Source organism: Lissotriton vulgaris, chromosome 11, assembly GCF_964263255.1.
Source record: "Lissotriton vulgaris chromosome 11, aLisVul1.2, whole genome shotgun sequence".
In the NCBI taxonomy this organism is placed as follows: domain Eukaryota; kingdom Metazoa; phylum Chordata; class Amphibia; order Caudata; family Salamandridae; genus Lissotriton; species Lissotriton vulgaris.
Window position 1 is genome coordinate 439,493,357 of NC_141699.1, and position 20,739 is coordinate 439,514,095.

A 20,739-nucleotide genomic window follows, 5' to 3' on the forward strand; every position below is an offset into this window, starting at 1 on the left:
ATTTATTTTGCTATTAAATATTAATTGGCAATGAATTATTTTAATTGATTAATAGAATAATTAATTGATAATTTATGTTTTTTTTTAAATAAATTATATGTTTTACTACTGGAGCGGGTTGTGAGTTTATAGGGAAATAGGGTGGGAAGTAATTTAATTGTAATATTAATTAATTTTGGGTAAAGGAGTATTTTTAGGGTTCAGGGTCAGTTTTGGGTTTTTGGGTAAAGGGGTATTTTTAGTGTTCTGGGTCAGTTTTGGTTTTTAGGGTAAAGGGGTATTTTTAGGATTCAGGGTCAGTTTTCTGTTTTTGGGTAAAGGGGTATTTTTAGGGTTCAGGGTCAGTTTTCAGTTTTTGGGTAAAGGGGTATTTTTAGGGTTCAGGGTCAGTTTTCAGTTTTTGGGTAAAGGGGTATTTTTGGGGTTCAGGGTCAGTTTTTAGCTTTTGGGTAAAGGGGTATTTTTAGGGTTCAGGGTCAGTTTTTAGTTTTTGGGTAAAGGGGTATTTTTAGGGTTCAGGGTCAGTTTTCAGTTTTTGGGTAAAGGGGTATTTTTAGGGTTCAGGGTCGATTTTCAGTTTTTGGGTAAAGGGGTATTTTTAGGGTTCAGGGTCAGTTTTCAGTTTTTGGGTAAAGGGGTATTTTTTGGGTTCAGGGTCAGTTTTCAGTTCTTGGGTAAAGGGGTATTTTTTGGGTTCAGGGTCAGTTTTCAGTTTTTGGGTAAAGGGGTATTTTTAGGGTTCAGGGTCAGTTTTAGGTTTTTGGGTAAAGGGATATTTTTAGGGTTCAGGGTCAGTTTTCCCTACTGTTGCACCCACTGGAGTGGGAATAGTAATTATTGTTAAGTAAGTATATATGATTTTTAATTATTATTTTTTACATTAAATATGTATTATTAATTTTTTTACCATTATTACATATATTTAAATATGTTTAAGTAATTAATAAGTATTATTTACAGTATTTTTTATGTTATTTTAAATTTTAACATCGATATTATTTTTTCGATATTTTGGTACTTACCATTTTGTACATAGGGCATCGATATTTTTGCTATCGATATAATTACGCCGATATTTGTGTAGGTCGAAATTCTGTCTGTCGAAATTCTGTCATAGATCCGAAAAGCACAATGGATCATGTAGGACAAATTGATACTGACTGTCCCCAAGCAACTCCAATGCAAACTGCTTCTGCACTGTCCACTAATCACTCCCTCCCCAAATCCTGCTCCAATATCTCAATGATCACTCTTAATCCACCCCTAAGACTGTATCCTTGTTCCCTAACTTAGTCACTCACTACGAAAACACAGATCACAGTTCTACTGCTCAGTCCATGTCCCCATTATCCCCCCATAATCAAGGCCATGTATTTCGACTTGCTCCTCTCCCAAAGACTATCACCATGCGCACCAACACATTCAAAATATGTTGCAGCTACCTGCCCGTACACCCAGCATTGCAGCCCTTCCTGGTTGACCTTGTATTACAGTGGACAACAGCAGTATGCAAGCAAGCAGTAAACTATTGTATGAAAATTTCCTGTTCAGTTTTTAACCACATAGGTAATCTATAAAGTTGGAAAAATCTCCAGGTGTTTGCAGAGCTCATGCTTTCCTGACATTCTCTGTGTTTTTCTGGAAGGTGGATTATTAACAATGATAAATTGTGACTTACCACTAGTAATATGGCCACAGTCACAATAAAAGGGCCAGTTAAAGTATTAATAAATTACGCCCTTTCTCAAACCTTGGTAGCTGGCAATGAGCAAGCAGGGGTAAGTTGGGAGATGAATGTAAAGCATTTAAAAACATCAATACATTAAATAAGTAAGACACAACACATAATAAAAATGTAACTACAATTTATCAAAATAGGTTATATATTTATTAACAATCAGACAGCAAAATGACAAAAGTCTAATGTAGGGAACTGAAGATAAGAATTTTTAAAGAATAAACACTTTCTAGTGCTGAAATACTTGCAGCACCAAATTGCGACATCTGGTCATGCTTGACCGAGACTAAGTCATAGAATGAGGCTGACTGCAATGGAGCGGTGGTCGTATGCATCAAGCGGGAGGCCTCAGTCAAAATTTTACATATGCACTTAGTCGTTTTTCTTTTCAACAGAGACAAGGGTCCCTAGACAAGAAAACAATGAATTCAAATAAATATAGACTAGATAGTTCTATATCATATGTCCAGCCGGACAGTTTAATTTCCAATAAATTGAGTACAGGTGAGAATTTGCAGTGTGATACACGTGGGACACCAGCCAATGTCCGACTGACACACTCAAGGGAAGACAACAGGGGGATTTTAGGCAAGCTGGGGTAGTCTTAATATCATAAATCATAAGCAGACAGTACACATTATACACATATGCATGCAGCAAATAGCACAATAGTTATGCATTTAGTGTATTTGAGTCAACAACGTTTCGAACCCTTTTAACATACAAGGTTCATCCTCAGGACAACAAAGGATTGCCTAATGGACATTACATAACTGTAGCCCACACTGTGGGATTGATTGCCAACATAAACAGTTCAAGGGAAAAAATGGAAGGAAAGGGGAAAAAGAGGGGACATAAAAACGAATTAAAAAACAATCAAGGCAAGTCAACCATCAATGCATGTTTAAAGGCAAAATGGGCGCTTAGCTATGGTGCAGTGACTACACATTCAATGTGCAGGTGGTGGCTCACAACGTACGACTAAGTGAGGGAGGCGGTTAGGTCCTCATAGGGACAAGGCGTAGTGCAACGATGTGGACAAGGGTGAGGAGGTATTGAAGGTGGAGTCATTGCGGTTCATAGGCAGAGACTGTCACAGATGTAGAATCGATAACCAAAGTTAGTGGCGGTTCACATGCAGATGAGCCGAGTAGACATATAGCAGTGGGCTGTGGTGATAAATGGAGTCGTGACTTAGTGCAGCGGCGAATTATTAGGTGGAACGAGGGGTGCTTTTTGTAAAAGGCGTTGCGCTGACTGTGAATTGGCCGAGTGGGCAACTAGTGGGCGGGCGATGTTGACACACTTATTATAGTAATGCGCCAAGGTGAAGTGTGGAAGTGAAAATGGGCTTGTGCGAAGGTGACGACCACATACGGTATGGACTCAGTGGTAGGCTTACCGAGGGGAGCCAAAATTGGCTCAGAAGTTCGGTCATGCGCAATGGCAAGCCTCAGATTCTGTGGGAGAAGGAACAAAGGAGTTACGGGGTGAAGGGTCTGGAAAGGATATCCAGCATCCCGCAAGGAAACAAGCACTTACCACAGGAACGGCTGTTCCGAGGCTACGATGTTGTGCAGTTCTGAAGGGAATAAATAATGAAAATTACTGCTGGAACCAGGTGGCAGTCCCGCTGTGTGGGCAGATTTGGGCGGTGTTCGCTTACTGGGTTACAGTCAGGTACAGGTCCTCGATGGGGGTCCTTGTGTCGTGGGGGAGCCTCACGTTCATGTGAAAGCCGGGATGTAGCCGGATATAGAATCAGCCCGGGGCACATGGTGCTATGATAGCCAATGGGGTTACGGCGGAAAGTGGCGGCCATCTTAGCACAGTGAATTCCAGTGAAGGGAAGTGAGAGAATCGGCCACTATTGAGTGGTTAAGGGTGAGAGAGTCGGCCATTGTTAAGTGGGGTGAAGGTGACGTGTAGCATGCACAGCAGTAGTATTTAACACACAAAATTGCACATAAGATCCTTGGACAAGAAGAGGGAACCTCAAAAAATTACAGAGTTATTGACTGTATGGCAGACTCGGGAACAAAGGGGCATTTAGATCAATGAAGTCCAGTCCTCCATCCGATTAAGGCCACTGTGGAGGCTCTGAGTCTTTAAAATCCAGTGTAGTTCTTCCTTGTTGAGGAGATGCTGTAGGTCAGCACCACGAGGTGGCAACTTGATCAGTGAGATGATTGTCCATTTGAAGTCCAACTCAGTGTGAGATAGTTCAGTGAAATAGTCCACCAGTGGAGCATTTGGAGTTTTACAGTGTATTCTACTCCTGTGTTGGCACATTCTCAATCTCACTTTTTGGGCTGTTTGCCCTATATAGATCTTTGAGCAGGGACAAATTATGGCATATATAGCATTTGTACTGTTATAATTGGAAAAATGTTTACGTACAAATTTTACATCAGTGAAAACAAATTCTTTGCCCTTAATGGTGGTGTCACACATTGAACAATTACCACACTTCACGTGCCCAGTCAGGCGGGGGAGGCCCCATAAATTGTCTAGTGTGTCCATTGGGTCTGGAGCGGGCAACGCTGCGCGTACAAGGTGGTCTTTTATATTTTTGGACTTCTTAAAAGCAACAAGGGTTTTTCAAGATGGATACACCCTGCATTAACTACAGGCCAGTGTTTCTTGATACTTTTAGTGGTAGAGTTAGATGCTGGGGAGAAGGTGGTGACACATACCAGCCGGTTCTGTGTCTTCTTGGTTTTTGGTTCCAGCAACACCTCCCTTGGACAGTACCAAGTCCTCTTCAGTGAGGAGCGGACCAGTTTCCGTGAGTAACCTCTTGCCCTCAGTTTGGTGCTCAGTGTTTGTGCCTCCTTAAAGTAGTCCTCCTTCAGGTAGCAATTTCTACGTAGTCTGAGAAATTGCGAGTATGGAAGGGAATCTCGAAGGGCCCATGGGTGGTGACTCTGGTAGCTTAGGAGGGTGTTGCGTTCCGTGAGTTTCCTATACAAACTCGTGATGAGTGTGCCCTCATTGTCCTCTATATTGAAGTCTAAAAAGGGATAGTAGAGTGACTAGTGGACAGTGTGTAGGTAAGGCCACTACAATTAATTTTAAGCCAATGGAGAAATTGAGGGAGTAACTCTTCCGAGTCTTTCCAAATCAAAAAACATTTGTCTATGTATCGCTTCCATAGTGCAATGCCACTATGGAAGGGATTGGTCGGTGCCAGAATGCGGCCGCATTCCAGACTGTCCATGTACAGGATGGCCAGGTTAGGGGCAAAAATGTTCCCCATAGACGTACCCTTAATCTGGCCATAGTATTGACCATCGAACAGGAAATAGTTTTTGGTCAGGCATATCTCAAGCAGTGGTAAAATAAATACAGTGGGTATTTGGAGGGGCCTCTAGCATCTGTTGAGAACGTCCTGAATGACTAGCATAGAGTCATTTTGGGGAAAATTGGTGTACAGTGACTCCACATCCAGAGTACAAAGTACACTGGATGTGGGGTCAAAGGCATACACCTCTATTATATTGATCATGTGCATACTGTCACGTATGTAACATTCAGTTGTGGGTACATAATCTTTAATGAAGTAATTTACAAATAGGCCCAGAGGTTCCAGAACAGAGCCACACCCAGAAACTATGGGCTGTCCAGGGGGGTGTTCTGCGTTTTTGTGAACATTCGGGAGCGTGTATATCACCGGTATCCTTGGTGATTTTGCATTGAGGAACAAATGCTCCTTTTTATTAAGAAAGCCATATTTCAAACCTTCATTGGTCACCTCACTTACTAGTGTTTGTATATCTTTGGTGGGATTTTTAGGGAGTTTGACATAGTGTTCGGGGTTGTTAAGTTGGCGCTGAATTTCAGTCTTATAAGTGTCTATGTCTTGCATGACAATGCCACCGCCTTTATCGGCGGATTTGATAATCAGGTTGGAGTTGGATTTCAGACTGGTTATGGCCTTCTTCTCCTCAAGTGAGATGTTATATGGGATGAAGGAATGGCGTTTTTCCAAGTTGATTATGTCATTAAGAACAAGTTTCTCAAAGGTCAGAAGTAACCCTGGGCGAAGAACTACGCTCCGTTTGCGGAGTTTGCGGAGTTTTGGCAACTCCGCGTTCCGCGGAGTTCGCGTAGCTGCCGATAACTCCGCTATCCGGTGCGGAGCGTAGTTGTCGCGCGCTAAATAACATTGTCGCGCGCTAAATAACATTATCGCGTGCGTGGCAATGGCTTACCTTGGTTCTGCGTTCGCTTTTTCCCGGTCGCGTCTGCCACCATGTTTGTAAACCCTTCCGTGCAGCAGTGCGAACGCGATAACGTCATTGGAAGCGCGATAAAGCCATAAGGACGCGCGAGTATGTTTGTTGGTAAGATCGAGTTGCCGAACACGCAGAACCTGCAATCTTGCACAGAATAACTCGCGAGCATGTTAAAAGTTAAACCATAATAATAAATTACCATTTTGGTTAGCAAACAAGTGAAAAACCCCTCAAAGTTGTACCTTTGGATGTATTTTTTGGGGGGAAGGAGTCCTCTTTCTGTTTCTACTCTATTTTTGAATATTAAGGAGGAAGGGCTCTGGAGTTTACAACTTCCTGTTCCTGTCCACCAGGCTCCTCCCAGTGCTTTGTCCATGAGGTGGTCACTTTCATTTGGATTTTGAGCTGGCAGGATCACTTTCTGTGTGTGTTGGCTGCATTACTGCTTTTTTTGAATTTTACTGAGGACTTTTGGATTTTGAATTCTGTTTTTCAAGTAAGTTCAGTAATGTATGAGTGAGTATGATGTTGTAGACTTGTGTTTGTTTGATTTTAAATTTTTTAACTACAGTATTCATTCCTTGATTTAAATTATTGATGGGTGCCTATACTTTTATGAGGTCCCAACTTGTATTTCTTTTTAAATTTCATCCAGGCTACATAGAGAGGTACCCATGGGTAAAATCATAATTCTGTGTTTAAATTTTTATTCAAGTTTGTAAACAAACATCATGTCTGCTGTGGAATTTCTGTTTGTGTAATTAAAAAGTTTTTTATTTTTTTAAGCCAATAGCTGACCCTAGTACTCCATGTAGTTAGTGTGTAGGCATGTTTGAGTTCATTGTAATAACTTTCTGTCGTTGGCCTGGCCATGTGTTGTTGGCGGCCATTTTATGTTTCCCAGCCACTTTGCTCTTGCCATAGGCCTCCAAACTTGTGGCCTACTCTGCCAGTAGGCCAGAGGTACTAGTCATAGGGTCATGAAAGGTAATCAACTGTTTTTCTGGTGTACCTCTAATTAGAAAATCGTGGATGGACTCGTTTGATTTAGAAAATCTTATGTTTATGTGTGGGGTATGTCAGGTTTTGGGTGTCTGTCAATTTCTGCCATTAGGTAACCCTAGGAATACAGCTCGGGTAGTTTTGGTAACGTCGCACCGTGTGAGAACGCGACCTTACCTTTTTTGTCTTGTTCGCGCGCTCAATGTACTGGCTCGGGAACGCGATAACGACTTTTCACTCGATTCGCGTTGCCGAACACGCCGATTTTGCATTCTCGCGAACAATATGTCCCGAGTTGCATAAAAGCTCCTCGAAAATGTTTAATGTGTCCCCTGTGCTACAAAAAAGTCCTCATTTATGTGTTATTTGGTTGTAGTTTTGTCTTCCTGGAGCATGGGCCACTCCCAGTTCCTTTCTGTCCTCTATGTAATGATTTCTTGTTTATGGTTGGGGTGACCAATTTGGGGGGTGGTGTCTGGTGTGTCCATTTTGTGAAGCTAAGCATTGTCCCTTTGGCATAGGCATTTATTGTCTGTCCTCTCTTTCTTTTCATGTAGTGGTGAGGGCCATTTTGTGTGTACTTACTTCCTTTGTGATGATTCTGCTATGTTGTTGTTGGTGGGCAGGCCATGTGGTGGCGGCCATTTTGTGTATGCTTCCTTTGTGACTGATTTTGCCATGTGGTGGAGGCCATTTTGGGTGCATCCCTTTTCCATGTTGTTTTTGGGTGTCCCTGTCCTCCTGGCCCTATGGAGGCGGCCATTTTCTGTGTCCTTCCCTGGTTCTCTTCTTTTGCCATAGCCATCCAAGGCTTTTGTAGGTACTACTACTCACAGCCATAGGTGCATTCAAGTTAATCAACTATTTTTGTGGTGTAACTTTAATTACACCGTGTATGGCTTTGGATTGCTTCACATTTTTTGTAATGGTGGTACTTTCAGTTTTTGGTTGCTTGTGTGTAGCTAATATGGCACTCCCTGCCAGTAGGTAACCCTAGGAATACTGTTCGCGTACTTTTGGTAACGTCGCACCGTGTGAGAACGCGACCTTACCTTTTTTGTCTTGTTCGCGCGCTCAATGTACTGGCTCGGGAACGCGATAACGACTTTTCACTCGATTCGCGTTGCCGAACACGCCGATTTTGCATTCTCGCGAACAATATCTCCCGAGTTGCATAAAAGTTCCTCGAAAATGTTTAATGTGTCCCCTGTGCTACAAAAAAGTCCTCATTTATGTGTTATTTGGTTGTAGTTTTGTCTTCCTGGAGCATGGGCCACTCCCAGTTCCTTTCTGTCCTCTATGTAATGATTTCTTGTTTATGGTTGGGGTGACCAATTTGGGGGGTGGTGTCTGGTGTGTCCATTTTGTGAAGCTAAGCATTGTCCCTTTGGCATAGGCATTTATTGTCTGTCTTCTCTTTCTTTTCATGTAGTGGTGAGGGCCATTTTGTGTGTACTTACTTCCTTTGTGATGATTCTGCTATGTTGTTGTTGGTGGGCAGGCCATGTGGTGGCGGCCATTTTGTGTATGCTTTCTTTGTGACTGATTTTGCCATGTGGTGGAGGCCATTTTGGGTGCATCCTTTTTCCATGTTGTTTTTGGGTGTCCCTGTCCTCCTGGCCCTATGGAGGCGGCCATTTTCTGTGTCCTTCCCTGGTTCTCTTCTTTTGCCATAGCCATCCAAGGCTTTTGTAGGTACTACTACTCACAGCCATAGGTGCATTCAAGTTAATCAACTATTTTTGTGGTGTAACTTTAATTACCCCGTGTATGGCTTTGGATTGCTTCACATTTTTTGTAATGGTGGTACTTTCAGTTTTTGGTTGCTTGTGTGTAGCTAATATGGCACTCCCTGCCAGTAGGTAACCCTAGGAATACTGTTCGCGTACTTTTGGTAACGTCGCACCGTGTGAGAACGCGACCTTACCTTTTTTGTCTTGTTCGCGCGCTCAATGTACTGGCTCAAGAACGCGATAACGACTTTTCACTCGATTCGCGTTGCCGAACACGCCGATTTTGCATTCTTGCGAACAATATGTCCCGAGTTGCATAAAAGTTCCTCGAAAATGTTTAATGTGTCCCCTGTGCTACAAAAAAGTCCTCATTTATGTGTTATTTGGTTGTAGTTTTGTCTTCCTGGACAGGCCATGTGGTGGCGGCCATTTTGTAGGTACTTCCTTTGTGCATTTATCATTGGCCTCCCTGCTTTTGGTCTGATCTGATAGTAGGCCAGAGTCCCAGAGGTGGTAGTTAGTTACTAGTTAGCGGGGCTGCTTTATGTAGCTGTTTCTATTTGGTCTATTTAATTACCATCATTACGGCATGTGTGTATGCCATTGCATTTCCAAGTTGGTTGTCTGGGCAGGGGGGTAGGTAACTTTTTTGTGTGTGTAATAATTTTATGGCTTGTATGTGTTTTTGCAGTGAAGTTTTACAAACTCTTAGCCATGGGGTGTTTTGATTTTCCTTGCATTAACCTGTCATGACTCATGTGTAGCAGGCATCCTCCTTTTTCTGTCCATATTGGTATATGATAGGCCTGCTTGACTTTATTATTGGTTATTTCTGCACTTCATGTGGCTGGGAGCTGTGGTGCTCGTAGTATTAGTCTTCTTTTTTGTGTTTTATACATTGGCCTGTGTGTCTTTCAATTGTTCATGTGTTGGCTTACTGCTTGTTTGACTGACGTGTTCTGTCTTCTTTGCTTGTAGGTGCACAGAAAAAGACTGAGGAGGTGCTGGCTGTTTTCATCCATCGCCCGTTCAACTGCCAGAAGGATGTCCTTCAATTGTACGCCATGTGTGGTGTGTGACTCATCTGACCACACATCTCTGCAATTTGTGCTACTGAGTGCTGCTGTGTGCTGACATCAGAAGAAGATGGGTCCTAAGAGAGCAGGTACCAGGTCCTCCACCACCAAGAAAGTTGCTGAGAAGAAGGTACAGAAGAAGGAAGTGTCACTTAAGGCTGGTATGGACCCCCAAACCTTTTTTGGGCCCTCAAAACGTACGCCTGCAGCAGCGGTGTCCGTGGTGCAAGCTGGAGCCAGCACATCCGCATTAGCGGGGGCAAGCCACCAACCCAGGGCCAAGCACATGAGGGTCGAAGAGGTAGCCGGCCTAGTGTTACAAAGCAGTGATACTGAGCCTGAACTTAACTTATCGCTGTCTCAAAGTAGCACACAATCCACGCAAGATGAAAGTGCTGAACAACCGCCGCCAGCAGTAGATGTTCAACAACCACAACCACTTCCCGCAATAGTTGTTGAAAAACCACAACCACCGCCCGCAATAGTTGTTCAACAACAACAACCAAATCCCACAATAGTAGTTGTTGAAGAACCACAGCACGCTATAGTACTTCCTCAAGAACAACAACCACCGTCTCTGCACGCAATAGTGGAAGTTGTTCCTCCCGATGTCGGGGCAGTTCAGGAAGTAGAGCCTCATTCCGAGCAAGAAGAAGAGGAAGCCACTTCTGGAGGTGATCTACTGTCTTTAAATTTACGAAAGGAAAGGAGGGTTAGTGGCAGTGCATCGAGTTCTTCGCATAGCATCCCTTCAGATGACCTTGATAAGGAATGGCATCCACAACGAAGAACTGAACATTCAAAGGAGAGGCATCCTAAGACCAGGCTGGGAAAAAGGAAGGATCCGTCAAGGCTTGAACTTCCGGAGTTCGATGTAGGTGAACAGGATACTGATGGTGATTAAGACGGGTCTGACACTGACAATGTCATCATCACAAGCGTTATTCCTGGTGCAGAGGATGTAGAGACCAGCATTTTCACCCTATCCAGAAGGGCTGCGATTAGTGATGAGCAGATAGCACGTGTAACTCCTACACACTCAGCGCCCAAAGTAACACCAGCTCCCATTTTTGCATCAGCGAAGGCCCGGCAGCGTGCGACATCCAGCGCAAGCACCACCTCAACAGAAGGAGGTAGTGGCAGTACTAGTACTGAACTGTCACATAGGGAAATTCAACAAAAAGGCTCCAGTTCATCCGGGATTGGAAGTGGGTCCTCCTCTTCCTATGGCAGGAGACAAAAGTTTAGCTCCCCAGTCTGGGATTTTTTTACGGTTCACCCACATCAGGAGAACATTGCTATATGCACCATTTGTCACACCAATGTTAGTCGTGGTAAGATTGGTACAAACTATGGTACTGGAGGCCCAATGACCCATATGAAAAAAACACACACAATTGTATGGGAGAACCACCTTGCAAGCTTAAAAGATGTAAGCACTGGTGTTGGTGGGGAGGATACAGTACTACAAGGTCCACTCATGGAAAAAGAGGGAGACGATGACCTTCTATCTGGGAGTGGTACACAAATGAGCCCTGTCGCCAGCACTGGAGTGGTGCAGTCCAAATCCTCAGCATCAGCAACTTCTCAGTGGCACCAGAGTCAGCCGGAGACACCAAGGGCAAGGAGTGAACAGTCTGCGTTGAAAGGTGGTCCGTCTAGCAGAACAGAAAGAATTACCAAGCAGCTTACCATTACTGGCATGTTTAGGCAGGAGGGAAAGTACGAGCGGAACCACCCAACAGCACGTTTGTACAATGTGAAACTTGCAAAAATGTTGGCACTCGACCTTCTCCCATTTTCATTTGTTGAGGCAGTGGGATTTCGGCAATTAGTGGCAACACTCGCCCCAAAATGGGACGTTCCCAGTCGCTACTATTTTGCAAGAGTTGCTATTCCAGCACTACACCACAACGTGCTGGGATTGATTGGGAAAGCCTTACAACAGAGTGTTGTCCATTGTATCCACCTGACAACCGACATGTGGAGCAGTCGCGAAGCCACAGCAGATTACATGTGCATCACCGCACACTGGATCTCTTTTGCAGGTGTGAAAGACAAGTTAACATCAGGCCTTCTTGACGTTGCTGGGATTTTCAATGACACTCGCAAACATGCAACTGTAGCCATGTTTGGTATGGAGAAAAATCATACTGCTGACAACATTTTGTCTGACTTTAACAGCAAGGTCTTTGAATGGCTGAAACCAAGAGGCCTTAAGATTGGTTTTGTTGCCACCGACAATGGCAGTAATGTAGTGAGGGCAATGAAAGATGGACAGTATTTCAGGGTACCCTGTTTGGCACACTGCATTAACTTAGTCGTGCAAGACTTTCTGAAAAATGAACTCCAAGTCAGCACCATACTGACCATCTGCAGAAGAATATGCACGCATTTTAACCATTCTTTCAAAGCGCGGAAGCTGCTACGCGTCATTCAGCGGGAGCATAATTTGCCAGTCAAAGCACTGATCCAGGAGGTCCCAACACGTTGGAACTCGACTTATTTCATGCTTGAGCGTCTCTTTGAGCAGTACATACCACTGAATGCTTATGTAATGTCAAGAAGATTAGTGGATCCTACTGTTAATCTTAAAAGCCTGACCGTTGAGATGTGGCAGTGGGACATCATTAAATGCTTGACAGAGATGCTACAACCTTTTGTGGTGTTCACACGTGCAGTTAGCAGGGAGGACTGTACTATGGGCCAACGATTCAGAAAAGGGGGTGGTGATAAACAGAGTGTCTGAATTAAGCAGACCACTCTTACCCAGTCCAAAGATCAGGGCTTGATCCATCACCGTTATTTATCTCACTGCACCATCCCAGCTCAGAACCTGGCTATATGCAAATCAGTCTGTCCCTGGCCCAGTGCATCATGGGAACAGGGCAGACTAAACTACCAAGCCAATTCTTCACCAGAAAGGAGACAAGCTACCGGGGACCGGTTTCTGGCATTTCAGCCGTCTTCGGCCCGGCTTGCTTGAATCCTGATGGTGCAGTGAGAAAGGGACTCATGTCTGAGTATACCCTGCCACACCTATAGTGGCCAAAAACGATTCAGAAAAGGGGGTGGTGATACTATGGGCCAAGCCATCCCATTGTTGTACATGCTCGAGCAACAGCTGAAGGAGGTCTGTGAAACATACGAAGGTGACGAAGAAAAAGTTGATGCATGTACCTTGGCCAAGGCCTTACGCAACCGCTTATCTGTAAATGCAAGGCTTAAAATGATTGTGTCAGATCCAAATTACATAACTGCAACAATCTTGGATCCACGGTACAAATTGTTTGTCAGCAGTAGCGCAGTCATTCCTTTTTCAGATGGGGATGTTGCCAATTACAAAAGTTCCATAGCTGTGGAAGCTAATGATTTCGAAACTGAACGGCTGTTACTTAAAGGCCTGACAGTGCCAGCCCAGGACAGTCAAAGTACTCCAGGCCATCCTCCTGAGGCAACTCAGGCAAGTTCATCAGAGCATGAGAGCGGTGCGTCCGCTTCCCAGCAGGCACCAACAGTACCAAAAGCAGCACCTACACGATCTGATTCAGCAGACACAACCAAAAGCATAACTGCTTTTTTTCTACAGAAGGGGATGGGTAAGTCCGTTGCTGTTGCAAAGGGGAAAGAGGAGCAGCAAAGCCGAGCACCAATGAACACTGAGCGGATGGTTCAGGCCTATCTGGATGACACAACAGAGGTGTTCATGGAGCAAAGCCCATTGGTCTATTGGTATGAAAGAAGGAGACAGTGGCCAGTGCTGAGCAGGCTGGCGATAAAGTATTTGGCTTGTCCTGTAGCCAGTGTCGCCTCTGAGCGGGTTTTCAGTGCTGCTGGTGCCATTGTGACATCGAAAAGGACCAGTCTCTCCCCCAAAAGCGTCGAGAGGCTGACAATGATAAAAATGAATCAACACTTCATACCACCAGACTATACTGTACGTGAATCAGAGCAGGATGAAGAAAGCGAGCCCGAAGAATTCATCACTGCTGGGTTACATGACCTACTGCTGTCCGGACCCACAGAGTTTGAGGACGAGCACCTCTTCCCTGACCAATAGGCTGTTAAATTGTGACTTTTTCCCTTCTTTTATTTGTGTTATTTATTTTCTTATTAAAAATGACTTTCTGGTGCAAAACTGCTAATCTTAAAATAAAAAGCTCAACCAAATCCATCCCCACCACTCATTCTTTTAATGTACCTACTGGAGTTGCACACCTGTGCATTTATTTTCGCTGTATCTTTTTTAGTTACCTCCTGGAGTTGCACGCCTGTGCATTTATGTTCCATGTTGACTGCACTCCTCAGAGTCTTGCTCCATCTTCTTGACTCCCACTCAAGTCAATACAATTCCATCTTGGCAGCCATACATTTGATGTTGTAGATGGAGTATAGTACAATAACAATAATGTAGCCTCTAACAGTCCCTCCATAATAAGTGAACCGTACATGACTACAGCCATCCTCTATTTCATTTGAAATCTGCAACTCATAATACCTGCCTTGCTGAGTCTTACTCTTAAGGCTACCACCTCTGTCTGCAGGCATTCAGAGACGACTCTTCTGTGTCAAAAGAAACTTGAGCAGGCATCCACAACTGAAGTCAACTTGTTGTGATGACTCGCATTACAAAGGCTCGGCAGCATCTGTGATCAATCTTCTGACAGTGAAAGAGAAGAGCAAAACAGGTATAAAAATGAATGATGCCATGCATTGCATTGGATGTATTTTTTTGCTGACTCTGAGCTAATGTGTATGGAGTTGAAGTATACTAGTAACTTCAGTTCAGACTCACGTGATAGCCAATTTTTCTATGTTATTTACTAATAATGGAAATTATTTACGCACTTGTGTTCCTACTACTACAGATGCAGTCAGGACTTAATTTATCGTAGTCACTCACTACAGACTGAGTTGCTGATGATAATGATGGTGACCACCATATCTTTGCTGTCAGGCAGTTGGATCTGAGCTGATTGATGCACGATGTTTCTTGGAGTGGAATACAAGGTAATAAATAAATACAAATAAGAGTCACAGCACAGTAGACCCAGGCTACTACATGTTTGTGCACAGTGCTGTGGTAGAGTACAATAGTGGTATGATTGATGACTGAGAATGACGCATTGATTTTGTTGATTAATTTTGTAAATGCTAGGTTGCTTTTTCAATTTCATTCACCTTTCTGTGGCTCTGAAATTTTTAGGGAAATGCAGTTTGTATAACGGCCAAACCTGTGTCGTCGTGGGCCTGTTGTTGTGTGCTGGCTCCTGTCTTTTTTTGTACTTCTAGATTAAAAATGATATGCAACTAGTAGACTTATACAAATTGTATCCAAGCCGCCTCAGTCTGAAAGTCCTCTCATACGACTACTCCTCTTGTATTTTTTTTATCTTCACTGTATTAAAATTTGTTTAGGTCATTCACATTCTTTTGTATTTGCCTTTTCTTTTTCAGGCTGGACATCTTTCACCCACTGCTTTATAGTATGAGCATCAACTCTCACCCTTACCACAAATCCTCATCATCAAGCAATTGGATTGCGGCGGGAAACCAAGAATCATATTCAGCGTGTCCTTTTCTTACGTCCATTGCTTACAATCATTAGCTAGCGGATCAACATCATAAATCATCGTCTTCATTGTTTTGCTTTTGTTGTCTCCAATCTCCATGCGTACTGTTTTTCTTTCTCAAACCTTTCCCAAAACCCCCGTACCCATCCATTAAACAAACCCTAACCCTCTTCCCCTGGGCTGCGTGGTTACATTGAGGTGTGATGTTTCTTACATTAAATATACACCAACAATTTGATCACGCGCTTGCTGGGGCAGATGTGGTCAAAGCAACAATAGTGAAATGTCAACAAGGCATGGCCAGGATCTTCTGCGGCTTCCCAACTCAAGCTCTGTGTATAACGCCAAATAACTTACCATTAACATCAAACAACGAATGCATCTAATGAATTGGCGTAATTTTTGCGGTTTAAAGTGTAAAGCATTATGATTTAGAAAAGTTTGACGTTGCCGTGAGTACTACAAGTAAAGTTGAACTTCTTATCTTCTCTTGCACTTAGTTTCCAGTCCCCAAAACCATTGTTTTGTTTCAGTTTAGCAGTTGCAATATTGGGTCACCCATGCAATGTACTGTACTTACTTATACTACCCCCACATTGTCTGTCACGCAAATGACTGTCTCTTTCTTTTTGTCGCTACTGGCAGGGTCTGTCTACTACTATCACAGAAGTTCTGATTCTGAACCACAGATTCTTCGCCATTGTCTTGGAAATCAAATGCAGCCTTTGCAGTGCCACACTTCATGATAAATCATCATCATCTCATCAGCAATCACAGGTAAGATAAGTTTGCAGTGAGGTATAACGCAAGACAGACTGGTCGTTCTTCTAATACTACAAATATAACTCGGTGAGGGTTTACTGCATCTATCTGTTTGCATGTTAAAGATGTGGGCAATATATTTTATTATTAAAAAGCACTGTCCGCCGACCTGCATGGCCAAATTAAACCTTGCGAGGTTGCACAACGTACATTATTTGGTGAAACACTCCCCCCTCCAACCCCACAAGAAACGCAAATGAACTTCAAATGTTTTCTTTTTAACATAACTTTGTGTCTCGTTTATTTTAACATAATGTAATATATAACTAAAGATGATACAAAAATAAAATATATATAAATCCTACACCACAGCTGTCCCCCTACCCGCCTCCCCTAACCCCAACCAAATTCCCACGCTCAATGTCATGTAAAAAAAAAGTTAAAACCCAACACCCAATTCCCACCCACCAACAAAAGGATTGAAAAAGGGGCAAACAGGGTCCATCTCATAGCCGGCGGGCTTTTAAGTGTTGATCCACTAGGATCTTTACACGCTCCTCTATTTGTTTTTTAGTCTGACTGCTTTGAGCCTCCAGCCTGGCTACCCGGAGGAGAATTTTTCGCTGGAACTGGCGGCACCTACATTGGCAGCCATGTTGTTGTGGGGGGGTGGACGATGCGGGGAAAATCTGGCAGCGGGCGGCTGCCTGACCACGCCGACGTACTCCTGCAGGCTTGGGGGCCGGGGCATTGGAAGAGGCAGCAGCTGCTGCCGCTGCCTTCTCCTCCTCCTCCTCGGCCTGAGCCACCAGCCGGCGGTAGGCCTCAACGATGGCCTGCAGTTTCCGCTGACGGGCCCGGACTGCCAGCTCCTTCCTCGTTGGTTTAGAAGGAGTAACTATAAAGAAAGAGACAGAATTGTTGTAATCAAAAATCCCAGCAAATCAAGAACACAACATGGATCCAACACATAGTGGGCGGCACAGTACAGTAGCAATAGCAAGCAAGTTGAGTACCTAAAATGTTGTTTTATCTATCTTGAACATTCTACGCCTTATATACTTCATTTGTCTGCCTTTTTGGCACGGCATTATGCCTGCCCTAGTAACATAGGTAGCATGGGTGTACTTCAACGGTCACATACGAACACCTGTCTTTTTCATATCTCGTTTTTTTATATCATATACTCTGTGCTTCCGGGAAAAGTGACAGTCTCCAACTAACATTAACAGTGGCCAGCTAGTACTAGTAAATGCCTACTCTAGAGACTATCATTCTTTATATCGCCAACAAACGTTAGGTGGTTTGTGTTTCGCCAGCAACGACCAGGAATGCATCCAGTCGTCCCCTCCTTCCCTTGCCTTTGGGTTTAACCAAAACACCGCTGCCAACACTAGTATCCACTATCCACTAACCACCGATATTGGATGTGTCTCCCACCCACGCAGGCAGCTGTGTTTTCCCCTTTCTATGCTTCCACAACAACCCACGCATCCAACTGCTCTCAAACACCTGCATTGCTGATTCCAAAGTATCGTTCTATATTATATGATTGGAGCTTTTTCCTTGCTCCTTTCATCATACTTAAAATCAATCTCATGTTAATCCATCGCGGTCATGTAATGTTGTGGATAAGACTTTTTCAGTCTGCCACCAACCTTTCACAGCTGAGTTGTAGTCACATAGAAGAGGCCTGTATAACTTATTTTATCAATTCTCGCCGGTGGTAATGCTTTTGCTAAGCTTGGTAATGACAACGGTGGCGTCATATATTGTCCAGTAGAACTTCAAGTTCATTATAAATATCAGAGTATAGTGAGGAAGTTTTCCCCACCCACCAAGTAATGCGGATCACTATTGAATGTAACTTACCATCGCCCACCGTTGTTGTCTCCTCCCCCGCTGCTGCCGGTGCTGCTGTAGGTGCCTCTGGTGGTCCTCCATTCCCCTCCGGGATCGCCTCTGCTGCCGCCGTTGCAGCGCCGCTGCCCCCGTCGGCACTGGTGGATGGTACCGGTTCTGCAAAAATAAAAATAAGTAATTAAGTACACCTTTTTAGATGGATGCACAGCCCCCATTGTACTTGTTCACCAAAAACGGAGTTCTGCAAAACAGTTAAGTACAACGTAATCAGTAGTAGTCCACATTGCCTAGTACAGCAGAGTAAGTAACACACTACACATATTAGCATTTGTTTGGTATGGTATGGTACCCAAGCTCATCTCATCTATACTGCTACTCTTGTCTAGTCCTTGGAAAGTTAGACTGAACCATGTAACCTAACCAGTTTGTACATCAATGACATGTCTACAGTTTTGCGCATGCTACCTCACAGCTTGTTGCGCAGTACGAGAAGACGCCTTTGAGGCCACATGATAGTTCAAAGCATACACCTGAAGAGTTCGGAAAATAGAAAGGCCCGTATTTACTTTTTGAATGTGGATTGTGGAATTTCCTTACAGCCTCAGGTTACACCTTTTTTTTAGCATGACAGCTAAAAAGTTGAATAAATGTATGTAATGTTTTCATACTGTCTAACGTGCACCACTTTTGTCATTATCTTTCGGCAGATGAGAAGATTTCCTTCTACGAAGCAAAGATTTCCAGAGCTTACCAAAAAGAGGCATATGCAACCAGTATACGTTCAATGGTGAGGGGTCTCCGACATTTCCCACATTTCCCTATCGTGCACTGGTAGCTGTACAAATGTAGATTACTTTTTATTCAGCCTTTTTTAACTCTGGATTTTTTCTGGTGGCCCTGCCCTTGACGCATTTCACAGAACAACTTAAAAACATTGATGTTACTTACTTAGTTACTTCTAACAAAATAAAGGTTTTGAAGTACCACATTGACTCAGAAGTATATTTTCAGTGTCTGTTGTCTTGTAGACTTACACGAGAGAGTGAGCAAAAGGGGGTTACTTAGGTTATAGATTGTGTAATAAAAGCATTTGGCATTTTCATATTGGGGTTCAGGAAAGGGGTAATTGAATAATTGACCAATGACTGAGCCCATATAGGTTGTCGTTCATTGAATTGTGGGTTCCTCTGAGTTCTGTGACTGAGGTGTAAGACTGTAAGTAAGTAAGGTCCAACCTGCCTATCAACAACAACATCCAATTTTGGGGTGCATACATAGTTATGTATGTGACTGCATAGAAGAATACCCGCAAGAGTAGTAGTGGTATTCATTACTAACGCTTACAAAAATAGTAGACCAACATCTGGATGCATACTTGGTTGGTGTCAATTGGCAAAGAAGAGACATTACAGAGGAAAAAGCATAAGACAGGAGTGGACCCTGTGCCTTCCGCTATTCGATCACAGATTTTTTGAAAAGATTGATACCTTAACTAAAGAGTGGGCAACAGGGCAAGCTTACCTACAGACAGTCTAGTAGTAGCACAGAGAGTCATAAGAGAGGCTCTTTCAAGGAACAGAAAGGCAGGGACAGATAGTAATACCCAAAATTTTGAAAACATAAAACAAAAACAAGCATTTGTCAAAATTTAGTTAGGTGAAATGTCATTAATCGGTTGGAAAAAAAGCTCCGTTAGAAAGTTAGGGAAATATCATTGTTCCAAAAGAAAACACTGTTGGACTTACTAGGGACAGCAGCAGGATCCTCAGTAGAGGAGCTCTGTGCCTGTGGTTCACGTTCACCCGCCGACTCGGTCCCAGCCTTCTGCTTGCCCCTGGGTTCTGTGGTTCATGTAAGAAATAATAAAGAAAGAGAAAACATTGAGTGCTGTGAAACATAGACAGCATTTCAAAAACCACTGCTACAACATTAAAAGAAACAAACATTGGTCTACCAAATGACTACTGCCTTGCATGATTCACTGACTAGAGTACTTGGAGAAAACAAATCAAATGTTCCATAAACATTCTGATTGCAGATTACTAAGTAACACAGAGGCAGTAAGACCTGAACAACACCACAGATTCAAGAATGGGGTAATCAATCAATTATCTGTAAGTAGCCATTTCTTTTTCATTTTTTGCCAGCAAAATGCATAGATCACAAGGAGGAGACATGCTTAACTTTGTGCATACTAACTAACACGAAATTGTACGTTCATGGCATCATATTTTGTTTTGCTACTGACTGAATGCTACTGCTGCCCTACCCACTCAATAAACAAACTACATCAGTTCTATGGAGGGCTGAGGCAGGGGCGGCTCTAGGCTCATGGTGGTCCTGGACTCCTGGCCAGGGAGCGTAGGTGGGGGGCCCGGAAGAGGAGGTCGGGGCGGAGCACGGAGGCCAGTGAAGAGGGGGGAGTCAGGGTGTTTGGAAGTGGAACAGAGCCGGAGGCACCAAATCCCTGCCAGGGGCCGCCACGCAAATATGTATCCATCCTCTGAGGATTATTAAATTAAGGATATATATTGGTGGGGTGGCCCCTGGCGTTTGGTGGCCCTGTGCAGTTGCACAGCTTGAACATGCCTAAATCCGGCCCTGGCTGAGGTAAGAAGAACAAAGTAACTTTTGCATTCATTGCCAGAGGAGTATTCATGCAGAAGAGAAGGCCGTGAAAAAAAATGATACAATATGCATTGCAAACACGTACAATTATCCATCAACGGCTATTTCACTGACGGACAAAGGAAG

The 20,739-nt window shown here is 43.6% G+C and overlaps 2 long non-coding RNA genes across 2 annotated transcripts; one reads left to right on the forward strand and one right to left on the reverse strand.

The window, feature by feature from the left end:
* Positions 1-14,336: 14,336 nt before the first annotated feature.
* LOC147679962 (uncharacterized) lies at positions 14,337-15,332 on the forward strand. The gene is made up of 3 exons (XR_015301018.1): positions 14,337-14,475; positions 14,656-14,797; positions 15,245-15,332. It is a non-coding gene; the product is annotated as an uncharacterized LOC147679962 (long non-coding RNA).
* Positions 15,333-16,935: 1,603 nt separating this feature from the next.
* On the reverse strand, positions 16,936-19,870 carry LOC147679963 (uncharacterized). Its single transcript, XR_015301019.1, has 3 exons — positions 19,731-19,870; positions 17,995-18,141; positions 16,936-17,020 (listed from the first exon to the last, which is right to left on the reverse strand). It is a non-coding gene; the product is annotated as an uncharacterized LOC147679963 (long non-coding RNA).
* Between the last annotated feature and the right edge of the window lie 869 nt (positions 19,871-20,739).